The sequence below is a fragment of the Meriones unguiculatus genome, chromosome 11, assembly GCF_030254825.1.
Source record: "Meriones unguiculatus strain TT.TT164.6M chromosome 11, Bangor_MerUng_6.1, whole genome shotgun sequence".
Lineage (NCBI taxonomy): Eukaryota > Metazoa > Chordata > Mammalia > Rodentia > Muridae > Meriones > Meriones unguiculatus.
This window is the reverse complement of record NC_083359.1, coordinates 23,422,155-23,449,426: the sequence shown is the minus strand read 5'-3', so window position 1 is coordinate 23,449,426 and position 27,272 is coordinate 23,422,155.

The window sequence follows — 27,272 nt, the reverse complement described above, 5'->3', positions numbered from 1 at the left end:
AAGTGTAATTGATGAAAAATTAAAAAAAAAAGGGAAAAAATAATTTAAGAACCTTAAATGACTTTCAAAAGTGGAGGAAAACATGGAGTTAGTCAATTTACATGGAGCACGTCTCGCCCCTGGGGGCAATGGTCTCCTGAACCTACTCAGACCTCGGACACCACCACTTCTAATTCTAGAACTGATGCAGGATGTTCCAACGAAGGGGTTAAGGCTTCTCATAATATTTCCTATAAGCCCACACCTGTTTGTTTATATCCCCCATTTTTATTCATTATTAGCCAGATAGAGCCAAGTAATTGTGGTAATGATACTTGCTTTTTTGCCCAATGCTGGAATGCTAGTGAATTTAGGTATGCCCTGGTTACTCGCATGCCTCGCTGGGTGCCTGTGCCCGTTGATGCCCCTCACGCTATGACTCTCTTCAGACAGAAAAGGGATCTTGGAACTACAGACACCATTGTTACTGCCATCTCATTGGTGGCTGTTGGAGTTACCACCGGGGCATTAGCCATGAGTCATACTGTGCAGACTGCTCAGACCCTGAATAATCTTTTAGCCAATGTAGCTCATGCCTTAGATGTACAAAAAGGAATTAATGCTCAACTAAAAGGAGACTTGATGGTGTTCAATCAGAGGATTGACCTCGTGCAGGAGCAAATTGATACCCTATGGCAAATCGCTCAACCTGGCTGTCAATGAAAGTATGCTGGACTTTGAGTCACAAGCATACAACATGAAAATTTTTCCTGTGCTGCAAATCTGTCTAAACAATTGTCTAGCTATATTTTAGGTAATTGGACTGGAGAATTTGATACTATGATGGAGCAGCTGAGAGTGGCCATTGTCACGGTAAATTCTACCAGAGTGGACGCAGGACTAGCCACAGGATTATCATCATGGATTGTTGCAGCCATGAATCATCTGAAGGAATGGGCGGGCATGGGAGTGTTAGCAGGCCTTCTGGTGTTGGTCTCCTTGGTTTGCCTGTGGTATATATTCAAGATTAGAGTCTCACAACAGCATAATGCAGCCATGACCATTCAGGCCTTTACAGCCATTGAAGCAGGACAGTCTCCCCAAGCATGGTTGGCTACTATAAAAAGCTAAAATGTTACGCTCAGGATGCGAGGCTAAGCACTGCACTCAGGGTCAGCAGCTTTCGACCCACAGAAGAGCATGTCTGATTGCATGCGGGTTGATGCCCCAGGTCCCGCCTCTGAGAAAAAGGTATCGGACGGGTCTGATGCTCTTTGGGTGGATGACACCTAAATGAACATCTGTACAAAGTCCCAATTTATTTCTAATATCAGAGATCAGACCTCTACTCTTGCCTGATGCATCTAAAACAAAAAGGGGGAACTGTAGAGAGCTGTGTAATGCCACGCCTTAAAGATGGAGCTGGTTTCCGCCTTCCACCTTCCCGATGGTGAGTGCTCTCTGTCATGAACAGTTCCACATTTGGCTAAGGCTGAGGATCTGGCTTGCTTCCATGTATATGGACCTATCTGCATTGCCCACGTGGCACGCCTTGGTTGGCTACCCAGAGGCTATTTAAGCTGTGGGCTGGCTTTCCCCAGGGTCAGAAGATTGTTCAAGGTTCTTGAATAAACTGCATTGAGAAGAAAAAAAAAAAGTCTTACAGAAAAGAACCAGTAAATATGATTCCTCCCATTTCATTATCTTCATTTCCTTTCCAACACTATCCCAAAATAATGCAGAAAAAAAACCAAACAACTTGAATGAGAAATCTTTGAAAGTAGGAAAATCAATATGCAAAATTTAATGAAATGATAAATATGTGATAAGCCAGTAAATATGATGCTGATTTGAACTATGATATAAGGTAGATAAAGTAATTCAGAAATGTAACAGGATATGGAAAGAATAAAATAAATGGGCTTCTAGTGAATAGTTTTCAGGCATATGACTAAACCCCATTTGTAGTAAGAAGGATAAAAAAGTACAAAGTCTGTCAAAGGAAAACTCCTAAAGCTCTATGTTTTTAAAAATTATTTTCTTTTAAATTTTTTAATTAATTATATTAATATCAGTGGGGAGGTCTGAGTATATGTATGTATACCATGTGTATAGATGAGCCCACAAGAGAGAGCCTTGGATCTTCTGGAGCTGGAGATGCACACTATAACTTGTCAGGTAGGTGCTGAGAACCTAACCCAAGTCTTCTACAAGGGCAGGAAATACCCTAAGCACAGAGCCATCTCTTTGGCCTTGAAGCTTAAATTTATGCATCATTTGAATATTCAAGAAGATTTGCCAATCTACTAACATATGTTAAATAGAGGGTTTAGCCTTTTATTATTTTCATTTCTGGGTGTGTTTGTGCTGGCGTGAGTGCATGCACAGGCAGGCCAGAGAGGATGTCTGACATCCTTTCTACTTCTCTGCCTAGTTCTTTCAGACAGGATTGCTCCCTGAACCTGAGCTCATTTTTTTCTCAGGAAACTGGAATGCCATAACACCACAACATCTCCCCTGGGTTTGGGGGAGTTGGGTTTGGGGTCTTCGCAGGGTGGTGTCTTCCTATATGGGTCCTGAGAGGCTCAGTCTGGCCTTCATGACTGAGCAGAAAGTATGTCTAACTGTGGAGCCATCTCTCAAGCCCTATCACCTGTTTAATATGGATAATAGAAAATTAAAATTGATTATGTAGTTCTCGTTGTACTAGCACTGGACAGTGCTGGCCTCTAAGAACAGAGAAATGACTTAGATCTCTTCTGGAGCACGTGGAAATGCTACATGGGAATAAGAATGAGGAAATTCCAGTGTTAAACCTGAACTCTATGTGTTTTAATGTTATCGTGGCTGGTATGGAGTTTATTTGATATGAGATGAGGTTTTGTGTAACCTCAGAACCTCAAATCCCAGTAGCTGAGGTTGGCCTCAGAGTCTCCTTCTAGAACTGGAACACAGAATGTCAAGTTTGTCTTTTGAACTGTATTTTTTATTTTTATTTGTTGTATTTCAGTATAAAATAGCATAATCTTTACATGCTATTTATTCATGTTTATTTAGTCATGTATACTACTTACCTAATTATTTCTCACCCTTGGTTTTTTTTTTTTTGCTTTTTTATTTGTTTGTTTCTAGGGTTTGGTTTGGTTTTTGAGACAGGGTCTTGCTATGTAGAACATGCTGACATCATATTAGCAATCTTCCTGCCAAGAATAGGAATTTCACTCATGTGCTGGAATTTCACTCGTATGCAGCCACACCCAACTAAACATTCAAACTTGAGGAACCAATCTCTGGACTCTGAGTAATGAATGTGGCCCAGTTAACAGTATCATGCCAGTTTCTTTGTTTACATCAAAGCTTCATAGTGTGTACTCTGCCGGCATGAGGGGAGCTTGGATGAATTACAAGGACAAGTGATTTTGCTGCAGATCCAAATAATTTCAGGATAAAAAGTTAAACAAAACCAACAAGGCAAATATCAAACAACCCAACAAGAGCTGTGTCTTTCTAGGCTGCTATAAAGCAATTAGCTTTAGGCTGGCCACCCTGCCCAGAGTGTTCTTGTGACACCTTGATGGAAAGAATCAGTGGGAACAGTGTGAAATGTCAGGTTTCATAGTCTTTACCTGAAATTCCAGGGTGCTGAGGCTGCTGCATGTGTAGCAGGAAGTTTTAGCCTGAGGAGGGTGGTTGATGTCACTGTTGGAAGGAACAGTGAAGAGTGCAGAGAACTTCACTGAGGCCTGGAGCAGACAGGCCTTAAAGCCCCTCATAGTCAGCGCCAGAGCATTCCTTCTCCTTCAGCTCAACTGGTACCAGGTCCAGAGAAGTTGGACAAATTCTATGGTCAACTTTAGCATGAGGGACTTGTTCCATCCCAGCACAGGGCTGATGCAGAAATCTGTTGTAGAATGAATGAGCAGCAAACAGTCTTCCTACAGTGGCTCAGTAATTTTACTTTTTCACTGAAGAGTTTTATGTGTGAGGTCAGAGCACAGCTGAGCAGTAATGACATTGATATGGCAGGAAGGAGACACAGGATGGTCATAGTGAGAAATGGGACCATCCCAAATTAGAAAGAAAAACAACTGGACCTTGAATAAGGGCCAGCTAAGAAAGAAGAACAAGTCAGGCGATTTAGGCCCACTATGGGAAAAGAGGGGAGGACTGTCCTTGGAGCTGTGAGCTCCCCGCTACAGCTGCCAGCCGCATAACTGCTATCTTTTCTGCTGACTAATCAATGTAAAGGCCTGATTTTTTAGGAATAAAAACTCTGTGCTTTGTATGCTCTGGGTCATCTCCTGCTTTGAAGGGACGACCCCCATCGTGATCGGAATAAACCGCCTCTTGCTTTTGCATCGAACCACGGTCTGTGAGTCTCTTTGGGGGAGGGAGCGGTACGGACCCTGCACCGGGAGTGCAGATTTGCAATAGCAGTGGTGTTTGTAACAGCACATGTTCGGCAGCATGATAATGTCTGTCAGTAGGAAACTAGGTCAATAAATGTGATGTATCATGCTACAAGCCATGAGCCTGAGTCATCATCCTGGTATAGGACGGCCTAAGTCAAAATGATAGTAAAAAAAAAAAAAAAAAAAAAATCAAGGTTTAGATTCATTCACACAGGAGGCTTCTGTGTGTGCATACAATGTCAGGGAATAGCAATGTGTGCAGAATTTTTTAGTGTCTGGGCTCAGAGTGTGCAGCATGGAATGGGAAGAGTTTGCAAAGGGAGTCATGATTTCATACATGTTTTCTATCACTTGATTGATCTCCTGTATAGATGTGTACGTATAAATGTATTGAAAGGAAGTAATGTTAAATATTAAAACAACTCCTGAGCAGTTTGAAATGTACAAGCTTCTTTTGTGTCAAGGCTTTTTGTTCATTTTATTGGGATGGTTCAGTCACCACTCTCTTGTCTAAGGAACAGACAACTAGCTCAGTTCTCAGAATGATGTGCCATTTTCATGGGTAGGAATGCCCGTTTTCTGATTGCCAACTTCCATCAGCCTGTCACTTCATGTTCACAGAAATGATGCACAATTCCCCCCAAGGTAGAGGTTCTGTACCTAAAGAAACAGGACCCCGATGTGTGGAAACTGACAGCAATGCAACAGACTCAGCCTCCGACCAACTGAGTTAGAAGCCCTGAGATTCTCTGTATCTTGGGCAGGCTCTATGCACTATGCAGTCCAGGTTGGGCTGGAACTCACGGTAGTCCTCCTGCCTCAGCCTCCAAGTCCTGGGACTACAGGTGTGACCCAACACATCCTACTGGTTTATTTTTGGAGAAAGTGTCTCACTGCTTAGAATGTCCCACAATCTGTTATGTAGCTCAGTCTGGCTTCAACTTTTCAATTCTCCTGCCTCTACCTCCCTCCTGAGCTTTGGATAGACAGGCATTAGAGGAAGTAGCACTTTAACTGGAGAGCTGAAGCTGTGCCTACATGGAGCTGGCCTTTGATTTCTTTTTCCTGCCAAGTACTTATTTTCCCTCACATCTTACCTTTAACTGTGTCCACCTGCTGCTACTATTTACAGGTAAGTACAGGCCTGGACCTTTTCAGTTGGAAAAGGAGTATAGAGATATAAGGATGGGCATAGTGATGCTATTTGTAATAGCATATGTGTTGAAGCAACCTAATTGTCCAACAATGGGGAGTAAGGGAATTAAATTTGACATATCCATGATATAAGCAATGAGCCTAATTGCACAACGTCAGATAGACTGCAGACAATCACATGCTAGAGAGAAAATCAAAGTGCACAATTGTGTGTGCAAGCGCTGCCATGGAACAGCAGTGTGCAGACATCTTTTAAAGTTTGGCCTCTAGAAGGAGGAGCTGGGGAATGGTGAGAGTTGCCAGGAGGGTCATGCTTTTACAAACCTTTCATGTGGTTTGAAAGCATTATCATATAGATGCGTATGTTATTGAAAAGAAGCTTATGTTAGATTTCAATACAACACATGAGGAGTTTCAAATATGCAAGCTACTAGTTTTTTTTTCAGAAGGTTTTATTCTCTCTCTCTTTCTCTCATGTGTTATGTGACCTTTTTTTTTTCTAGTGATCAGACAACTAGGTAGACAGGTAAGCCCATCTTACCTGTTTGTCTTACCAGATAGGTAAACCATTTTCTTGGCCAACAATGTCCATTTTGGAGAAAGCATTGACTGTATTAGCCCTGGCTTTTATCTTCAAGGAACTGTGCACAAAATTCCCTCAGAGGGTTGTGATTTTGAAAGGGGGAGCTGTCAAGAATATACAGCACAACACAACACATAAGAAATGAAGAAATGCAAGAAATGAGAGGTCTCATGTTTTACAGCAGATCAATGAAGGCAGACATTTTAGAAAAGGCGCCTGATTGCCCAGGCTGGACTCAAATTCAATGTAGTTCTGCCACAGACTCTTCAGGATAGAAATCACAGACCTAAGTCATCATTCTGGTCTGTTAATTTGTTGTCTGGGAGATGGTTTCATCACTCAGGCTAGCCTGGAACATGCTATATAGTTTTGTCTGGCCTCTGATCCACAATCTTCCTGTCTCCACCTGCAAAGCTCCAGAATTAGAGGCCTGTGCAGCCATAGTAGGTGTTTGAAGAGGGTTCTCTGCTGCTGGGCAAGTAACAGTATCATTGGCACAGGCAAACTGCCTCCCAACAAGGTAGCCATAGTTTCCTCTTTAATTCTGTGGCACATTACCTGCAGAAATGGAGCCATCTTCCTCACCATCTCTCCCTCCTTCCTTCTCTGTCTTTGGTAGGTAGATGCGTATATAGACAAGGTTAGTAAGAATACCTATTTACCCTGCAGCTACATTCTAGTTACTCCTGGAACACTGTGCTCTGTGCTGGGTCAAGGGACCCTGTCTTTGGTCACACAGTGCCAACGGGGTGCTCAGCACTGATGGAAATAAAGTGACATATCAGACATCTGGCAGATATTAGCTAACAGGAGATTTCTACAAAGGAGATGTGTCTCTGACCATAGAGAAGGTGACTCAAGCTCACCATGGAACCTACTGCTACAGAGGACAATTTCCTGGTCTAAAGAATTATGAAAAATTAGACCAGGTGATGGCTTCTCATGTCCTCTTGTCCATTGGAATCACTGGTGTGTCATAATTTCATAATAAACATGGATTATCACCTCTGACTTTCCTAGCTACAGTCCTCAGGGTGGGACTGGAAGACCTGAATTAAATAAAGGGCCTTACCTGTGAGTAAGGCTTTCCAGGAATAAGAGTGAGTGACTCAGTTATGAAACATAAGAATTTCAACACTGATAAATATGGTGTCAAACACTTTTCATCACTAGAGACAGAGGCAAGAAGGTCTCTATGACTTCAAGGCAAGCTTGGTCTACATAATGAGTTCCATGCCAGCCAAGAAGAGATCCTGTTTCAACAAAATAAAACTCAAGTAAAACTGAAGGACCACCTGGGAATTAGAAAAAAAACAACTGATTATTTGAATTGAAGCCAGGTGCAGATAGCTCTTGAAGGGCAGGGTGAACTGTTCTGAGAAACAATCAGCTGTAAACTATCTACAACCAGCTGTAAACTATAGAGCAAAAGTGAGCTGATTTTCAGGTATAAAAACCCTGTGCTTTGCATGTTTGGGGTCGTCTCCCGCTTTTGGATAGCAATATAACCTCTTGCTTTTGCATCGAGCTGCGGTCTGTGAGAATTCCTGGCAAGGGCGCGATCCTGACTCCAGGTCTTACAAAACCACCCCAGCAGGTCATATGAACAGATAATCTGTCACTTCTTTTCTAAATCTCTGATTCTGATGAACTCAGTAACTTATCCATGTTCTCCAAACTCAGTTCATGAGCCCATCCCTGCAAAGCACCAGAAACTAAGTATTGAAAAGCTCTGTCAATCATGACAGATCCTTATGGTTCTATAGTGTGTGCAGCTGCCTGCAAAAAAGTGGACTTTTTCACAATTCCTGTACTCTAAAATCCCTGTTATAACCTAGGGCCCTCTGCAAACTTGGACTGTAGTCCAGTTATTCAGAGTCCTGCTGCTTCAATGTGCCTGCAGGCCAATGAGAGGCGAGGGAAATCAATACTGCCCATCAAATTACTCTAGAAAAAAAATTTTTTAAAAAAGCTGTGACCCTTCTGCTGCCCTCAGAATCCAGTTCTACCCCGGGGATGGTTGGGTTTTAGGAAGCTTTAAGTATCTTTCTAACAGCTACCTTTCCACTTCTGTATGTAGAAGATTTGAACCTAATCTTATCTTTGGATGTCAAGCTTTCCCTCATCTCTAACAAATTATTAATTATTATTAATTAAGTCTAAATTCACAGATGTGGGCATTTGAAGAACAAACATTGGGGTGTCGGCCAAAGCATATGCATACAATGCATTTCTATATTAAATTGTGTATATATGCATATGTCATCTGTGTATGGGTTTCTGCATTTGATTGCAGATGCCCCTGGAGACCAGAGGCATCAGATCCCCTGGAAGTGGAATTACAGGCATTTGTGAGCTGTCATTGTTGGTGCCTGAGGTCAACTCAGGATTTCCTTGAGAACAATGTTTGCTTATAGCTAGGAATCCATCTCTCTACCTGAACATGAAGATTACAAATTTCTAAAGACTTTAAATCTAATATGTAAATCATCCATTAAGAAAAAGAAAAACACCTTTTTTTTTTTTTTACAATTTTTTGCTATACAGATAGTAAAAGATTCTTGGAACAAAACTTCAGAAAGCAACAATTGCCCTTGAAAACAGAGTCTCTTATTGTTTAGCTTCTTTAGGAGTATAGATTTTAGTATGTTTATCCTATATTATATGTCTAATAACCACTTATGAGTGGGTATATTCCATGTGTGTCTTTCTGCTTCTGGGTTACCTCACTCAGGAAGATCTTTTCTAGTTCTCACCATTTGCCAGCAAATTTCATGATTTCTTGTTTTTAATTGCTGAGTAGTATTCCATTGTGTAAATCTATACTCCTAAAGAAGCTAAACAACATGGAAGACCCTAGGGAAGATGCTCATTCCTTATTCAGAATGGCAAATGCTATAGACATTGAAAGCAGGAGAAGACAGAGAACAGAACAGGATCCTTGCACAGAGGGCCTCTGAAAGACTCTACCCACCAGGGTATCGAAGAAGATGCTGAGACTCATAGCCAAACTTTAGACAGAGTGCCAGAATCCTTATGGAAGAAGAGGGAGATAGAAAGACCTGGAGAGGACAGGAACTCCACAAAGGGAACAACAAAGCCAAAACACCTGGGCCCAGGGGGTCCTGCATAGACCGATGCATGGAAAGGACCTAGACCCCCTGTTCAAAAGAAGCCCATTGGTTGCTGAATTTCCAAGTGGGTTCCCTAGTAAGGGGTACAGGGACTGTCTCTAACATAAACTCAGTGGTGGGGCTCTTTGATCACCTCCCCCTGGCAGGTGCAGCCTTGCCAGGCCACAAAGAAAGATGCTGTAGCCAGCCTAGATGAGACCTGATAATCTAGGGTCAAATAGAAGGGAAGGAGGATCTCCCCTATCAGGGGACTAGGGAAAGGGCTTTGAAGGAAAAGAAGGGGGGTGGTGGGACTGGGAGGAGACAAGGGAGAGGGCTGTAGCGGGGATACAATGAATATATTTATTTATAAATAAATATATAAATAAAATTAAATTTAAAAATACAAATCATTGCTCACATCTCTCTCATATCCTTATAATTATACTTAAAATCTAAAAAAAAAAAAAAAAACCCAAACAAACAAAAAAACAAGACAGAGTATCTCTTGTGAACCCATTGACTAGCTAGAAAGAAGACTTTTTGTTTGTTTGTTTGAGACAGGGTTTCTCTGTGTAATTCTAGGTGTCCTGGAACTCGCTCTGTAGACCAGGCTGGCCTCAAACACATAGAGATCTGCCTGCCTTTGCTTCCTGAGTGCTGGGATTAAAGGTGAATCTCACCACTGACAGCAGACAGAAGACTTTTAAACACTGACCTGTGAGAGAATTTCTAAGCTTGATAACAGCTCACCATCAATAATTCCATGCAGCTAGGCATGATGACACAGTTTTTTTTTTCCCATTAGTCAGAAGGCAGAGGCAGCTGGGTCTATGAGTTTGTGGACAGTCTGATCTACTTGTAGAGATCATGGCCATCCATGCTACACAGTGAGATTCAACCATCAAAATAAATAGATAAATAAACAGGTAACAAACTGCAAAGACTGAACAATTACAAAATGATGTTCTGAATTAAAAAAAAATATAGAGACAAGTTAGTATTGATTTCTATTGATACTGTTAGCCCTTAATAAATGGGATTAGGAAATATCACCAGAAGAAAGTCCAGCCTCATGATTCAACTCCTTTTATGAAAAGGATGTCCGCATCCTCTTCATAATTAAGATCTAGAGCTTCTATGAACTTTTCACTAGTAACCACTCAATAGGTTTTAGATGAGAAACTCTTTCCCATGTGTCCATTTTGCATGTAAAAGAACAACTGTGACATGATGTGAGGACTATTTCCAAACCCCAAGGCAGGCAGGGAGTAGAACTCTCTATTTATTCACTTGGCCTGTGCTCAGAGGGTCAGCTGACCACTTTGAAACCAGCTCATGTACACAGCAGCATGCTGCATTGCCTGCTTTTCAGGTTAGAGCTGTTACAGTTTTACAGTGCTGAGAAAAGGTGGCAGAAGCAGGTGGATCTCTGATTTGAGGCCAGCCTGGTCAACAAAGGGAGTTCCAGGATAGCCAGGGCTATTCAGAGATACCACATCAAACAAACAAACAAACAAACAAACAATGGCTGTTTTATTGTTACAAGACATTAACTCAAAGACAGAGTATACCCTTAATTCAAGTCACTTTAGCTTAAATAACACTCCCCACTGTTTCAGGGCATAACCATGAACACAGTTTCATGGGCCAACAAGTACAGTTAGGACATGGATACTGACTTAGCTCATGGTCTTGCAGTAAGGGTGATTTTAGTTTCACTAAAGCACAGAGAACGTATTCTGTGCTTCATATGGCACTTAAGCCTGGGTGTGATGGGACTTACATGTATTCAGCACTAGAGAGCTAGAGGCAGGGGGACCAGGAAGGCATGGCCGTCAGAGTACAGCCTGAGATACATGAGGTTACGTCATTTAAAAGAATAAAAAGCAAGGGTTTAATCACAGCATGTTCATAAGAACTTCCTTGTTCTAGGAGAAGAACAAATTACCAGCAAACAGAGGACTCGGCTCGCTTGTGAGACATAAGCAAAGAAGCAAGGCAGGCTCACCTGGTTGAACTTGCAGTGAGATGTTCAGGCTCTGCACACCATCCTGTCCCTTCACTTCCACTCGACAGCAGTGGACACCACTGTCACTCTCAGCAACACTCTCTATTGTCAAGGACACATTTCCTTGAAGAAGCTGACTCTTCAGCTGGTAGCGGTTGTTTGTCCAATAGTAGATTTTGTGTCCATCAGTCTGGATAAGTGTTTGTCCACACGTAACAGAAGCACATTCCCCTCAGCCCCAGCACATGGATGACATTCCATTAGACACTGGATATGTGCATGGCAGGGTGACAGGGTGACCCACCACTCCATGCACTTGTGGGAAAGAATCCACAGCAGCTGTGGATAGAAAGGTGGAATTTGTCCTTACTGGTTCTTCTGTGGATTAAACCTGATGCATCATGCCTGGGAGACATGAGGTTTATCAACCCTTCTCATTGTTCTTTGTAGAGTTTTGATACTTTAGCATTTTTACTATAAACAATTTTCCGTAAGTGTGTTCTTCTTCAGTGTGATTATGTAATGGATATACGTGTGGAGAAAACAATTTTCTGTAGTTTATTACGTTCACACTGTACCTGTATTAATTTTTGTATTTATTATTTCCCTTTCTTTCTTTTTTCTCTTCTTGAAACAGAGCTCACTATGTAGTTCTCACAGTCTATCCACACTAGCCTAGCCAGATCTCATAGAGGTCCACCTAATTCTGACTGCTAGGATCAAAGGCATAAACCACTATGCACCATGTTGGTTTTTAGGCAGGACCTTGCTCTGTAGCACAGGCTGGCCTACACTTACTATCCTTCGGCCTCAGGCTCCTGAGAAATGGGACTACACTACAAGCATGTCCACTGACACTAGCTCAAATTTATAATTAAAAAAATAATTAAAATTGTTCTTTAAATGCTGTGCATGATAATGAGAACCTCAAAACTACAACTCTGAAGAGGAAGGCAGGAAACTAGTGAACTGAAGACCAACCTGGGCTTATGAGGCCCTATCTCAACCCACTCCAACCTTCCCCTCAATGTTATTGAAAATGAAATCACTCTTTACTTAACTCTTCTATACCAAGAGCAGAACCCAAGTTTTTTGTTTGTTTTTGTTTGGTTTGGATTTTGTTTGTTTTTATAGCTTTTTTGGTTTAAAGGCAGAACATTACTAACTTCAACATCAATTTTCAGAGTAGCGTTTGTTTGTTCATATGCTTTTTGTTGTTTTTTGAGATAAGCTCTCACTGTGTAACCTTGGCTGGTTTCAGTGTTTAGAACTCTGTATGTAGAACAGGCTGCCTGAATTCATGGAGATCTGCCTGCCTCTCCCTCCTACTGTTGGGATTAAAGTGTGCACCACCAGGCCAAGCTCAGAATGGGTTTTATAAAACTGTCAGGAAGAAGCTGAGGCTTTAGGGCCAGTTCTTTAAAAATTAAACAAAAGGAAACAAAATAAAATCTGAATGATGATCCCTTCTTACATATTGGAGCGAACAACACTCACTTACAAAGTCAAAATAGTAAATCAAAGATTAAAATATGCAACTTTTAAACGTAAAAAAATAACTTTCATGTGTGTCTGTTGAGACGATGCATTAAAATCCCTGTTACCAAGCTGGAGAAATGGTTCAGTGGTTAAGAGCACTGTCTGCTCTTTCAGAGGTCCTGACTTCAATTCCTAGCAACCACGCGGTGGTTCACAGAGGGATCTGATGCCCTCTTCTGGCATGCAGGTGTACATGCAGATAAAGCACTCATACATGTAAAATAAATAAATAAATGAATAAATAAATAAATATAATCCTTACTACCAATTTCTTCCAAGTAGTGGAATCTGAGGGCTGAAGATGCAGCCATGCATACCATGCTCACCTAGGCCATGCCAGTACCTGGGTGGGATCCCAGCACAGGGACAAACAAATAAGCAAACAGCACAAGACTGAACTGGGAGAGTCACTGACCAGTCACCTACACTCAGGCCAAGGCTGCATGTTTGGGACATGGTCTGAGAAAGCATGCTGCTTGTTCTATAAAATGAGTGTGCAATGTGAGTGTATGTTTCTCACTGCGACACTTATTACTTGATTTTTCCAAAGTATGTTTTTAGGTTCATAACTACCATACATATTATCGTAATAAAATTATAGAAGTGTATGATTTTTTGAATTAATGATGTTTTACAATCCCACTTCCTAGACATTAGGTTGTGAAATTTAGAATGCGCATGAGATGTAGGGCTCACACCTGTAATCTTAGCCTTTGAGAGGTACTGAGGTCATTTTCAGCTGTCTCTCAGGTGAGGGAGCAGCCAAAGCTATCTTGGACCCTGAATCAAAAAATTAATATGCAATTCACCATTTACTTCTATATCATAGAATGGTTTTGGTTAGTCTTTTTAAATTAGATAATTAAAAATGAGTTTATTTCATGGCATACAGGCCAAGCAAAGCTTAGGTTGCCCTTCCATGTCTTTTCTTCAGCCCTTATGAATTGACTATAGCATGCATGTCCATGTGTTTACCCTTATTTGAATATTTTTACATGCATGTACATATATTCATTCACTCCTGATGGGACATTCTTGTGGGTCTTATAAATTTTGAAGTTCATGTAGGTTGAGAAATTTCTCTGGGGCTCCAGTTTCATCCTAGTTCTTTGCTTACTATGTAACCTGTAATTCAGACCCCAGGATATGTTTCTGAACTTACGTCCCCCTGGGCATGCTCTAGTTTGTCTCTCACTTACCTGGGAGAAGGAGTATGAGGCCTGAAATGAGGACTTGAGAGGGCATCATGGTTGTTGACCTAAAGGACAATGAGGAGACACTCTGAAAGGCCGTGACACCCACAACACTGTATCCGAGAAGGTCTCTTGTCCTGACCGTATCAAACACATAGGCCTCTCTGCTGGGGTCCCCTGTCCTGCTAAACACCCTTCTGTCCTGAATTCCCCACATATGACCGTTGATTTCACTCCTGGTCTTCGCACAAATAAGATGGTAAACAGAGGAAAATTGAAGGCAGAGAGAAGAGTGTGTTCCCTTGGAAGAATGCTAAGCAAGGACCAGCCTTCTGCTGGTGGAATACCTGCCCTCAAGTTGACTCTTCTTGCTCAGTAGTTAGTCCCTTGGCCTCAATCAAGTTTGTTTTGGGGAAGATGGGCTGAGAAGAATGTGAAGGATTGTGCCCAGGCACCTTGTCCCATCCGTGTCAAAGACAAAGTTTTTAAAAGTTTTCATTTTAGTTCCACTGTTACCTCTAATAGACCAAGGTTGAGACAATACAAACAAACATTACTCTCACTAGAACATTAAAGTTGGGCTACTGCAAGGGTGCACTGGTTAAGAGTGCCTACTGCTCTAACGAAATCTGAGAGAGGTTCCCAGCACCCGTGTTGGGAGGCTCACAACCACCAGCACAGGACATGCACAAGAACCAAACATTCCTCAGACTCCTGTGCTTACACACACATACACATCACCCCACACAGTCACGCACAGATAGACACAGTTAAAAACTGTAAATATAAATCTTAACAATGATAATAATGCTTATAAGTTTGATATCATAGATTTATAAAAATGACAAGGTATCTAACTTACTACAGAAAATAGTAACATAGTACTAAAATTTTACTCATTTCATATATTTGGTTACATTCATATATATGTATGAATCTAGCTGTCATCAATAGATCAAACATGTAGCTTTTGAGACCGTAAGAAAATGTGGTTTGTTTATTGACTATTACATGCATGTACATATATAGAAAATTATATTTGTTTAAAAACAGAAAATATAGATTTACTTTCACCCTGTATGAAAGAACACATGAACAGAGCAGGAAAACAACAAAGACTGCATACAGCAAGCTAAGGAAGCTTTGGTGCCGTGGCTGGAGGGGATGTGGGTGCACATCAGGGCTATCAGTTTTAAATGGACTTTCTAATACTATCACAGAGAAGGTGGTATCTGAGCAATGCTGAAGAAGGGTTAGCCAACCAGAAAGAGAAGAAAAGGGGAGAAAAAGAGGGAGGGAAAGATCCTGATGCAGGAGAGTGCTTGTGGCCAGGGAGAGGCAAGGCAGCTGGGACAGTGAGGGACAGCAATGCACAAGAAAAGGGGGGCCAGCAACAGGGCACAGGAGCCACTTTGTGAGGACTCTTTTCCTGAGGACACATAGATTCATTGCTGGGGTGTGGAGGTACCAGCACCTGGTACCCTCTGAGGCCTGCTGTGACTGCGAGGCTGACAAGCAAGGACACCTGAGCAGCTGTCCCAGGAATTCAGTTTGGAAGAGAAATCAGAAGGCAGTGTGATCAATGAAACCAAAATGCTTATGGCTGTGGCTCAGGAGGCAGAGCAAACTGAGCTTCCTGCAGGCTGGGTCCTTAAGGAGGACAAGTAACTCAGGCCTGAGCCATGAATGAGGGAAAGAGCTATCAGCAGGGAAGGGAAGAGCTCCTCCCCACCACAGGGAATGGAGGAGGATATACTGGGTTTGAATCCTGTTAGTCTGAGACATCTTTGTGGCTCAAAGCTGGCCTTGAATCCCAGATCCTATGCCTCATCTCCCAAGGCTTGTGACTGAAAATATTTGCTAGCATGTTAAGCTTTCTTTCTTTTTAAATGATACATCTACCAGTATGAGAGCTGGGAATATGAGCTGGTAGACAGCTTGCCTAGTGTGCAAAAAACTTCTTTTCAATCATCCACATCAAATAAACCAGGAATGGTGGTGTCTGCCTGTAATTCAAGAACTCTGGTAGTGGAGGATCACAAGTTCAAGGTCATCTTTAGGTACTTATCAATATGGAGTCCAGCTAGAGATACATGAAGACATGTCAAAATAAAATGAAAATATAAAATGTTGTGATTTGTGCACATCATATCAGCAATCAGTAGGCTAAGAAAGGGACATTCCAGTAAGATCCAGGCCAGCCTGGGATACAAAGTAAGACTACAGCTCAAAAACTAAACAGAAATCCCGAAACAGTGTGTGTATGTGTGATCTGAAGATTATTGAAGCTAGGCACTGAATTAACCATCTCCCTGCCTCAACTCTTAAATTACTTTTTTTTTTTTTTGACAAAAAGGAAAAGGAATTTTCCTGAGCAATGGAACAGTGGAATTCAGCCCTGAAGTAAAGGGTGTCAGCTTAGACTTGAATAGTCCAAGGCTGTGTGGAAGCTGTGGGTTGATAGCTTTCTCATGAAGGAAGAAACTAATCACGGACCAGAGAGACGGCTTAGTGGGTAGAGTTGCTTCCTTCTAAGCTTCATAACCTGAGTTTGATCTGTAAAAGCAACGTTTATTGGCCTGTTTCAGTTGTTGTCTCTGAGGCTTTCTACTTGATAAGCTCACCAGCGTTCTCTCCAAGCTCTGGGTTGCCTGGTTCAACTCAGCTGTAATGGCTCAAACTCCTCTCTCAACTCACTTATTCAATCTGGCATCTCTCTTGGCTTCTATATTGATCTGCTTGGCCTCAAACTAATTCCAGCAATCTGCTCCAATCTTCTGGCTCCTTCTCATTCTCTGGCTTATTCCGTCTTCACCTATGTTCTTTCTCTGCAACCTGTCTCTCTATTTCTTTCCCTGTAAAAACTGCCTCCTCTCTGTCTCTCTGTCTCTGTCTCTGTCTCTTTCTCTCTATGTTGCCTCTTAAGTAGACTGCCATTCTTCTCTCTTCTCCTGAGAGTTGGGCTATTCTGTCAAGTCTTTCTCTGATTCTGCCTCTCAATTAGAAATCACTTTCAAACATAGGTGCTTCCTTCTACAAACTAGCTTTACCTTCATTGTTTGGGATTAAAGGCACACACCACTACACATAGACCAGCTTTTTTTCACTTGAAACTCGCTCTATACCAGGTTGGTCTTGAACTCAGATCTGCTTCCTTCTATTTCCTGGATTAAAGGCATATTTGTGTTCCAGCTGGAGCACACAGACCTCAAAGGTCTTTGACTATGATCTCTTGCCAGAACAGTCATGTTCTATGTTAAAATTCTCTCTCTCCCCTTTCTCTCTGTCTCTGTCTCACTCTCTCATACATATTCTTACATGAAATAAAATAGAAAGTTCAGAGTGAGACTTCACAATTGTGAGACTCTAATGAGTATCCACGGAGACATGTTTGTTATATTCTATGACTCTTGTTTTAAGTTCACTGTCGGGACAGGGGAGGGACGTGGAGGTGGGAGGGCACTGTGGGAGAGTGAAAGCACAAGAACCAGCAGCATCTGGGTAATGGTGAAGCACATGATCAGGAAAGACGGACAGCCCAAGATGAAGGGCCCTGGCCCCGAGCAGCTCCAAGCTGGGGGAGCAGTGGGGAAAGCCCCCTTAACAGATACATACATTTAAACGATCTTTTAAAACCTTTTCTCTAAATATTTCCCCCACAGTTAAAGAATCCATGGACTTCCAATTCATTAGAGAACCAACTCCAAATCTACAAGCCAACCTTCTTCCAGGACCAAGCACTCCCTTCCCATCTCCAACCCTCAATCTAGTTCCTCCTGCCCCTGGCTACCTCACCTCTAACACAAAACCTCAAATGTCTGCAGCCACTCTGCATACAAGCTCTTTCTTACAAACTTTCCTAATTCTCAAACTACAAACATCAATGAACAACACTGAGAATATTCCCATTTCCATACTATTATATAATATTATATATTGACCTAAATAAATAGGGCTTAATCCAAGAGTGCCGGACTATTTTATACAGTTTTTTCTTATCCTATCTTATCCAATCCAACATCCTCCATTTGCAATTCCATACAGTACAGCAACTCCAAGGGACCCTATCCTGACTGTTTCTCTTCCCTGTAAGTCAATAGAAGACTACACTTACCTGTTACTTAAGAGATGGTGGCAACTTCTTGTTAGTCTCCCTTCTGGTCCTCTGCTGCTGCTGGACTCTTCCAGAGCTATTTATGCATAAATACAAGTCTCTCTTGTAATTCCATCCTTACCTCCTGGCCACACTCTCACCTGTTATGTGTTAAAATTGAGACTCTCCAGTTCTGCAATCCACCTACTAGATAGCATATAAACATATAAACCGATATAAACAGACTACAGGAGAGCTTAAGTAAGGGGGAGCATTGCTAACGTGCCCCTGGGCTGTTTCCCAAGCTGTAGCAAAGATCTGCACTTGAGGTGTGGCTCTAGGCCTGGAGACCATGCTGCTTTTGAGATGGCTGGAGAGTGAGGGGACTTTGGTACCTGGACTCTCCCTCTCAATTTACCAGAGGATAAACTGCAATAAACTGCAGTAAACTGCAATAAACTGCAGAAAAAAGAATAAATTTAGAAACCAGGAGTCCCTGGAGCAAGAGCTGAAAGGACATCTGGCTCTTATTATACCCTCTGGATGTCAGTCAAATAACATCTTTCTAACAAATGGTTACTAGCAGCCCATACTTAGAATTGGGGTTTAAAAGAACTAAATCTAGCTCACAGCCTCTGCTTCCAAATGTTTAGGAAGTTCAAGGTATGGTGGTGTGCACCCCTTTAGTGCCAGCGCTGGGGAGGCAGGGGTAGGTGGATCTGTGTTGTATGGCAGCATTAGTCTACAGAGGGTTCCACGAGAGCCAAGGCTACATGTTGAGAAGAGTTCTTTAAAAAGCTGAACCCATGCTTCTCCTGAAGAGTTTAAGTTAGCCTGGGTATAGCTCCATTTTACAATAAAGAGCCATCTTGCCTGGAGCTGAATTCAGATACCAGGAAATATCACAGAATGTACACTTGGCAGACAACAGTTAACTCTCCTAGCAACAGCCTCCAGGAAATATGATAGAATAAATACTTTATAGAAAATAGAGACAATCTCCCTGGCAATAATCAATGAGAATCGGCTGGGAATCAGCTGGGAAAATTCTCCCCAATGTTTCAGATATAGTTCAGAAGAATAGCAATTGTGATTGTATGCCTTAGGTGGTTGTGATTTGAGGGAAGGTCACCTCGCCCCTCTAACTTTTACCTAATCCTGTAATGTCAAGGCATGCCCCCCACTGTTTGCTGTCATGGAGCCCCCTCCCCCACCATGAACTTTCCATTTAAAAACCCTGCTCACTCTGGGCTCAGGGTCCCACTTCTCTACTGCTGCATCAGTGAGACTTGGGTCCTGAGTTCGATCGCTCTCATAATAAAACTCTCTTGCTCATGCATCAAGTTGTCTCCTGGTGGTCTCTAAGGGTCCCATGAACCTGGAATTACACTCCATACCCAGATACAACTCTCAATCATTACTAAATTGTCCACATGGACTACTGGAGTCTGGGAGTTGTGATAGGAAGATAGGAAATTCGGTATGACTGCTTTCCCATCTGGCAACTGGAGGATAATATGTTGTTCAAGCAAGTGTTTCCAGAAGCAATAAATAAGTAACTAAATTGACCAACCAATCATCAAGCCAACTAACCAACCAACCAACCAACCAATCAACCAACCAGTCAGCCAGCCAGCCAGCCAACCAACTAACCTACCATGTATATATAGTCTTCTTAAAGACACTGAGGACAATGACATCGATCAGTTTGGGACTAAAACTTCTGGATTATCACCATCTGAGTTAAACGTAAGATGACTCCATACTTCCCCATTTGAGGGATGATAGATGATGGATCAGGGCGATTTCATAACATTAGGCTTTACTGAATGGAGTTAGGACAATCATTTCAATTTTAATTTGGGTGTCGTTCGCTGTGTTTTTTGTTGTGTTTTGAGACAGGGTGTCACTATGTAGTGCAAGCTGGTCTGAAGTTCCTTTGTAGTCAGAGATGATCATTAGCTTGTGTTCATTCTTCCTGAACTGGTCCTGGGATCACAGGTATGTGCTGCCTCCTGGGGCTTCTGCATGAAGATCCAGTGTTTCATGTGAGCCTGGAAAGAACTCTAAAACTTAGCTACATCCACAGCTGGGATTACAACCTTTATTATATATATATTTATGTATATATATGTGTGTGTGTATATATGTATATACATACATATGTATCTATACACATATATATGTATATATATGTTATTTATTTATGTATTTATGTATTTATTTATTTATTTATTGTTCTCATTGTTTTAGCCACACTGGCTTCCTCTCTGCTTCTAGAATATCCGAAGTTCTCCTGGTCCAGGTACCTATTTTATGGTTGTCCCCTTTCTTAGGACACTTCTCTGATGGTTTAAAAAGCTACCTCATGTCTTCTTTCAGCCTCCAGCTGAAACGTGTAGTCTATAGCAATAAACTTTTCATTCATCCCTAGTCCACTTCCTGTCTTGGATAGCTTATTACAAAATAACCCTTATCCCAAAAGGAGTCACTTAGGAGCCTACACAGTGCTTCACTCGGGAGGGTTGATATGTAATAAATACAAAATGCACTCTGATTTTGTAATTTTTAAAATGAAAGAGTACAAAGTCTGTTTAGTGATTTTTCTATCTATTCCAGGTTGAGATAACAAGACTTGCAATGTGCTGAGTTAAAAAAAAATAAGTTCTTAGAATTAATACCACTTATTTCTATTTTTAAACATTTGTTTTTGTGTGTGTGAGTGCACGTGTGTGCAGGGGTGCATATGCAGGCCACATTAGGATATCTGGCATCATCACTCTGCTTTTTTTTTTTTTTTTTGAGTCAGGATCTCTCTCTGAACCAGGCTCTGATGATTTTTCTATTAGACTGGAAGCCAGCAATTTCTGACTTCTCACTTTGAAAGTGGGATTCCAGCCAGGTGTGGTGGTACATGCCTTTAACCCCAGCACTCTCGAGGCACAGGCAGGTGGATTTCTGTGAGTTTGAGGCCAGCCTGGTCTACAAAGCAAGTACAGGACAGCCAAGGCTACACAGAAAAAAAAAAAAAAAAAACAAAGATGGGTTACACATGGGTTTAGTCTTTTGAGCCGGGCACAGTGGTGCATGGCTGTAATTCCAGCACTTTGGGAGGCAGAGGCAGGGAGATCTCTGTGAGTTTGAGGCCAGCCTGGTCTACAAATTGAGTTCAGGACAGCCAAGGCTACACAGAGAAACCTTGTCTTGAAAAACAAACAAACAAAAAGGTGGGATTTGGCTGTTCTTGGTGTTGGGTCTTATGTTGGTGCTGGTGTAAGTCTGGCCTTCATCATTGTGCCGTGAGTACTTCTGTTGTAAGTCCACTTCCTGTCTTGGATAGCTTATTACAAAATAACCCTTATCCCAAAAGGAGTCACTTAGGAGCCTACACAGTGCTTCACTCGGGAGGGTTGATATGTAATAAATACAAAATGCACTCTGATTTTGTAATTTTTAAAATGAAAGAGTACAAAGTCTGTTTAGTGATTTTTCTATCTATTCCAGGTTGAGATAACAAGACTTGCAATCTTGCAAGCCTTATCTCCTGTTTCTTTTGAATACGAATAGTAGAAAATGAAAAACCTCTTGTGTAGTTCTTGCTGTATTAATAATGGACAGTGATAGTTTTGAATTACAAAGCAATTACACAGATCATTCATGGAGAATGTGGGAATACTAAATGGGAAGGACAAAGAATGGAGGAAATCCCAGTGTTAACGTTAAACTCTACTGGAGTTGCTTGGCTGGATTTTTGTTTATTTGTTTTGAGATAAGGTCTCATGTAACCCAGGAACCTCAAGTCTCTGTCGCTGAGGCTGTCTTAGATTCCCAAACTTCCTGCTCAGGAGTGTCAGGTTTCACGAATGCACCACCATGTTTGTCTTCTATATCATGCTTTTAATTTTAAACAACTCAGTACAGGTTAGCATAGTCTTTGGGTGTTATTTATTTTGTTTCTTTTTATATAACATGGAGTTATGTTTCTACCCTTGGTTTGATTATTAATTTGCAGACAGGTTCTTGCTGTGTAGTGCTGGAATTATGTTCTTGAGTAACCATACCTAATTAAAGCATTCAAACTTGAGGGACCAATCTCAGGACTTCCAGTAAGGAACATGGCTCAGTTAACAGTATCATGCTGCTCTCTCTTTTTGATCAAGGTTCCGTGGTGTGTAAACTGCAGACATTAGAGGAAACTGGATGAATTACAGGGACACTTGGTTTTGCTTCAGATACAAATAATTTCAGGATAAAATCCTGAACACCAACAAGGAAAAGAAACAATCCAACAAGATCTGTAACTTCCCAGGCTACTGTAGAGCAATTAGCTTCAGGCTGGCCGACCTGCCCAAAGTGTCCTTGCGACACCTTTACTGGGAAGAAGCAGCTAGAACAGTGTGAAATGTCAGGTTTCATAGCCTTTACCTGACATTCCGGGATGATGAGGCTGCTGCATGTGTAAAGGGAAGCTTTAGTCTGAAGAGGGTGGTTGATGTCACTGTTGGAAGGAACAGTGAAGATTGCAGAGAACATCACTGGAGCAGACAGGCCTTAAAGCCCCTCACAGTCAGCACTGGAGCCTTCTCCCACAGCTCAGTCAATACCAGGTCCAGAAAGGTTGAACAAGAACTAATGGTCAACTTTTGCTCAAAGGAATTTTTTTGAGCCCAGCAAAGAGGTGCACTCCTTTGACCACAACAATGGGAGGTGGTTGTAAGAAAATTAGAAGGTCAAAGTCACCTTACACTGCATTGTGGTTCATAGCAAGCCTAGATACATAAGACCCTGCTTAATCTGCTCCTTTAGACACAGACACACACAGACACGTGCACACACACACAATTGACTTAGAAATCTATCATAACAAACATGTATAAAACTCTTTTTTCTTTGCCCAGCTACTTTTATTTTTGGCCAAGGAGTTTTATGAATAAGTTCATCAGTCAGCTGAGCAATAATGACTTCAGTATCTCACAGATGGCAGGAGAGAGACACAGGGTGGTCATTGATTGATTACATGAAATGGAATAAGCTAATGGGGAGATAAAGGTGTATAAATGCAGCTTTATTAGGAGCAGCATGGGAAGGGGAGCATGCCCTGGGGGAGAGAAGGCAGAGGGAAGGGAGAGAGAAAACAGGAGGTGATGAAAGGGGAGGAATGGATCAGCAGAACCAAGATATCTGGATTATATAGTGAAGGGCCTCCGGACGAGAAGAAACTCTGCCTCTAGGTAGAGGGCAAGATATGCCAGCCACGCCATGCAGCAGGTAGAGACCTAACAGTCATAACAATGATGTTTGTAACAGCATCTGTTTGGCAGCACTTTAAATGCCTCGCAGTGGGTAACTAGATAAATAAATATGATGCGTCCGTGACAGAAGCCATGAACCTGATTGATAAAACCAGTGTAGAACACCCTCAGCCACAATGCTACCGAGAAAATTTAGGTGCAGATTCCTGCATTCAAAAAGACTTCTCTGTGTGGATACAGTTGCAGGAAACAGCAAAATGTGCAGAAGTTTCTGACTTTTGGACTCCAGGAGGGGAGCATGGGAAAGGGAAGAGTTTGGTGAGAGATTCATGATTCCACACACATTTTCCATGGCCTGACTGCCTTCCTAGATAGCACTTTATATATAAATGTATTTCAAAATAATTAATGCTAAACAATGAAACCGCCCCAGACTAGTTTAAAATGTAAAGCTTCCTATTTCTCAAGTGTGTCTATTCACTGTCTTCAGAAAGATAGAGACAGAGACTCACACAGGCAGAGATCGACTTAGAGAATAAAGTGACCTTCTTTAATCTGGCTGGATAACAGACTAGCTGCTGAAATTTCAGATATGTAGGTCATTTTTCTGGGCAACAATGCTCACTTTTCTGATGTCCAGCTTCCGTTAGACCTGTCACTCTGTGTTCATGAAAATGATCCACAATCCTCCCCACAGTGGTAGTTCTGAACATGAAGATTCAGAGCATAAAGCATGGGAACTGACAGAAAGGCTGCCTCACAGATTCTGCCTCCTAGAACCCGATGCAATTCTCTGTATACCAGCCTGGCCCAAAACTTATTCTGCAACCCAGCTTGGGATGGAAATCACTGCAGTCCTCCCGTCTCAGCTCCCTGAAGGCAAGAATTACTGTTGTGAACCACTAGCCCTGACATGTTCATTTTTTGATAAAATGTCTCACTGCTCAGAACGGCCTGAAGTTGCTTATATAGATCAATCAATCTGACCTAACCTTTTCAATTCTCCTGTCTCAACATCCTGAGCTCCAGGATTACAGGCATGTGGAGTCATAGTAGATATTATGTGCACATGATATGAAACAGCATAACAATGAACCATATTTCCAGAGCCATGAGAAAGCACACACACCTCTAATGGTGACATAAGCATCGACTCCTTTCTGTTTACCTATGAGAAGAAATAAAACCTGCGTTTCCCATGATTTGAGCTTCTTGGGAAAGGAAAGAAAAGCAACATTTTGAGTTACGCTAAAATAGACAAGACATGACCACAGAGAGCTTCTAATTGCTCCCCCCCTTTAATTGTATAATCCTACTCTTAGAGATAGTTTTCATATCCAAGTTTCCAGAATTATCAGTGAGTGCCTTTCATAGACATAAGAATTATGGGGTCTAAAGGAAACATCAAGCTCTCAAGTGTTCATGTGTGAGAGAACTCTCCACAGTGACGTGAGAGGCTAATCATGATGTCAACAGTGAGTGGGAGGAGACACAGCTAGAGGGTCATCTTCTCCACAATGCTGGCAAGCAGAAAAACCACAGGACTGACACAGAAAATAGCCTTGGAACTTAACAGGTGTCCAGTATACTGATATCCAGTTGCTGTTCCTAATGATGGCAGGAGGAAGACCCTCAGAGGGCAACTTTAACTTAATGCTTGGCATAGAAAATGTTTTAGATAACGTAGGCCTTGTCTTCACCTCCAGGCTACACAACAACTGTATTTTGCAAAGCCTCAATCTTAGAGACATAGACTACCAAGCTGTAAAAAGGCAGAGAGAGAGAGAAAGAGAGGAGAGAGAGAGAAAGAAAGAGAGAGAGAGAGAGATTGACCTTTCAGCTCTGAGCAGACCTTTTCTTTATGACCCACACTCAGAACTCCAGGAGTCCCACACACAAAAACTCTATAGTGAACAGTATCCCAAAGGGTCCTGGTATAAGCCAGAAAAATGTTTCCTTTATAAGTGTCAGACAAACCAAGAATGATTTTTTTAAAAATATCAACTCATATGAGTATCCTTCACAAAAGTGGAAAATATAGTTATCCAGCAACAAACTGAGTTACCTAACGAAGATGTGCATTTGGGAACTGGGATGAGAACTGAATGACTGGTGTTTTTATAGCTTTGGACTGTGACCCTTCAGGAAGGATTAAGAGGGCCTGGTGACCTGAGCTAGATCCCTAGAGCCCATATACTGGTAGAAGGAAAGAACCAGCTCCATAAAGTTGTCCTCTGAACTCCACAACCCTCCCCCCACCACACACACACACACACACACACACACACACACACACACACGACCACCACCACCACTGCCACCACTACCCAAAACAATAAGCCTGGCTAGTAGTGAATCCCCTTGGATATTTGATAAAGAGAGCTTGGTGTCCTCCGTCTACAAGTTTTTACACAAAAGAGGGTGCACATTAAAAGGATGGAGAATCATTGATACTGTGAAGTCATTGTTTGGAATCCAGTGAAGAACCCCTCTCCTAGATTGTACGTAAGAAAGCCTGTGTGTCCTGTGTGTCCTACAGCGTCCATGAAAGGCCTCGGGTCCTGAAACATAGGGGTTTTACCTGGTTTGTGAGTCTGCCTGTGTGCTGATGTTGGAGAAGTAGTTGTCAATCTTGTGACCATTGGAGGTCTCTTTGGAGGGCTCGTTGGAATTCCTGGGTTTAGATCAACAAGAAAGAAGGATTAATCAATCAAGAAGAGTCAAGAGCTTCTGCCATAGTACCTGCAAGTCCCAAGGCACAGGCTCCTCTCCTGAACTTTTGTCACTGACCAACTAGGATGTGGCAGGGTGGGGCAGTGGAGACCGGATCGCCAACAGTAGGAGCTGCACTGACACCATGGAGATGGGTACAGAGCTCAGATTCCTATTGAAACGCTTAAACCACAGGTGTCAGATCCTCAGACCCCCTCTAAACCAGTCTGTGAACTGAGAGGGTATGGGGGAGGGGGGCAGGAACTGATTGTCTCGACTCAGCGGTGACTGACACCACCAACAGTTTCTAGGTCCAGCACGCTCATTTAGTCAGTCCCGTCAGGACACGCCATGTAGCACAATATCACAGCTGACAGCTAACAAGCCCCATTAACATATGAGAGATCCCATGTGAGGCCCAACAACAACAACAACAAAAAAAAGATTTACACATTTGGGTAGAGAGTGGACATAATCTTCTCTATGTTTTTTTTCCAGTCTAAGGAAAATGGGGTGAATATGGCTTTATCCAGAAAAGCTTGGTACCAGAACTTTTAGAATTGGCTATTTCTGAAAAGTTTAGAATGTTTGCATAGAGCTAATATATTATGCATGAGGCTTAAGTCTAAATATGAATTGATATAACTTCATAGGCATACACTTTACATACATAGCTTAAAGGGAAGTTGATAATTCTGTGCATGAATATTTCATGCTGATGAATTTTCCAGGTGAATTCTCAAGTCTGTGCTCAGAGTGCTGCAGACTTGAGAGTTTGGGATTAGGCAGGTTCAATCTGTAGTTCACAAACCAACAGCATCAGAGGTGCTGAGAGTCCCGACAGTACTCCTGGTCTCATTCTGCACAGAGATCCGAGGCTTGACTTAAGGGAAAGTGGAGCCTGGAAGGAAACAGCGAGGACCCCAGCAGGAACTCACACTGTGTTTGGCTGCTGACAGGTTTCCCATAAGTAGCTTCCTTTAGTCCCAACGAGGCTCACAAAGAAAATAAACGCTGAGAACTGGGGTTGATCCCATTGAGGACTCTTCTTTTTAAGGGGTGCGATGTAATTAGTAATCTAGGTGGTGTTTTCCTGGAAAGAAGGAAAAGCGATAAGTGTGCCTGTTGTTTGCAGGAGACTAGTGAAAGTATAGTAGTCCCTTCCTTTTAACATTTTTGGAATTATATTTCTCTCTCTCTCTCTCTCTCTCTCTCTCTCTCTCTCTCTCT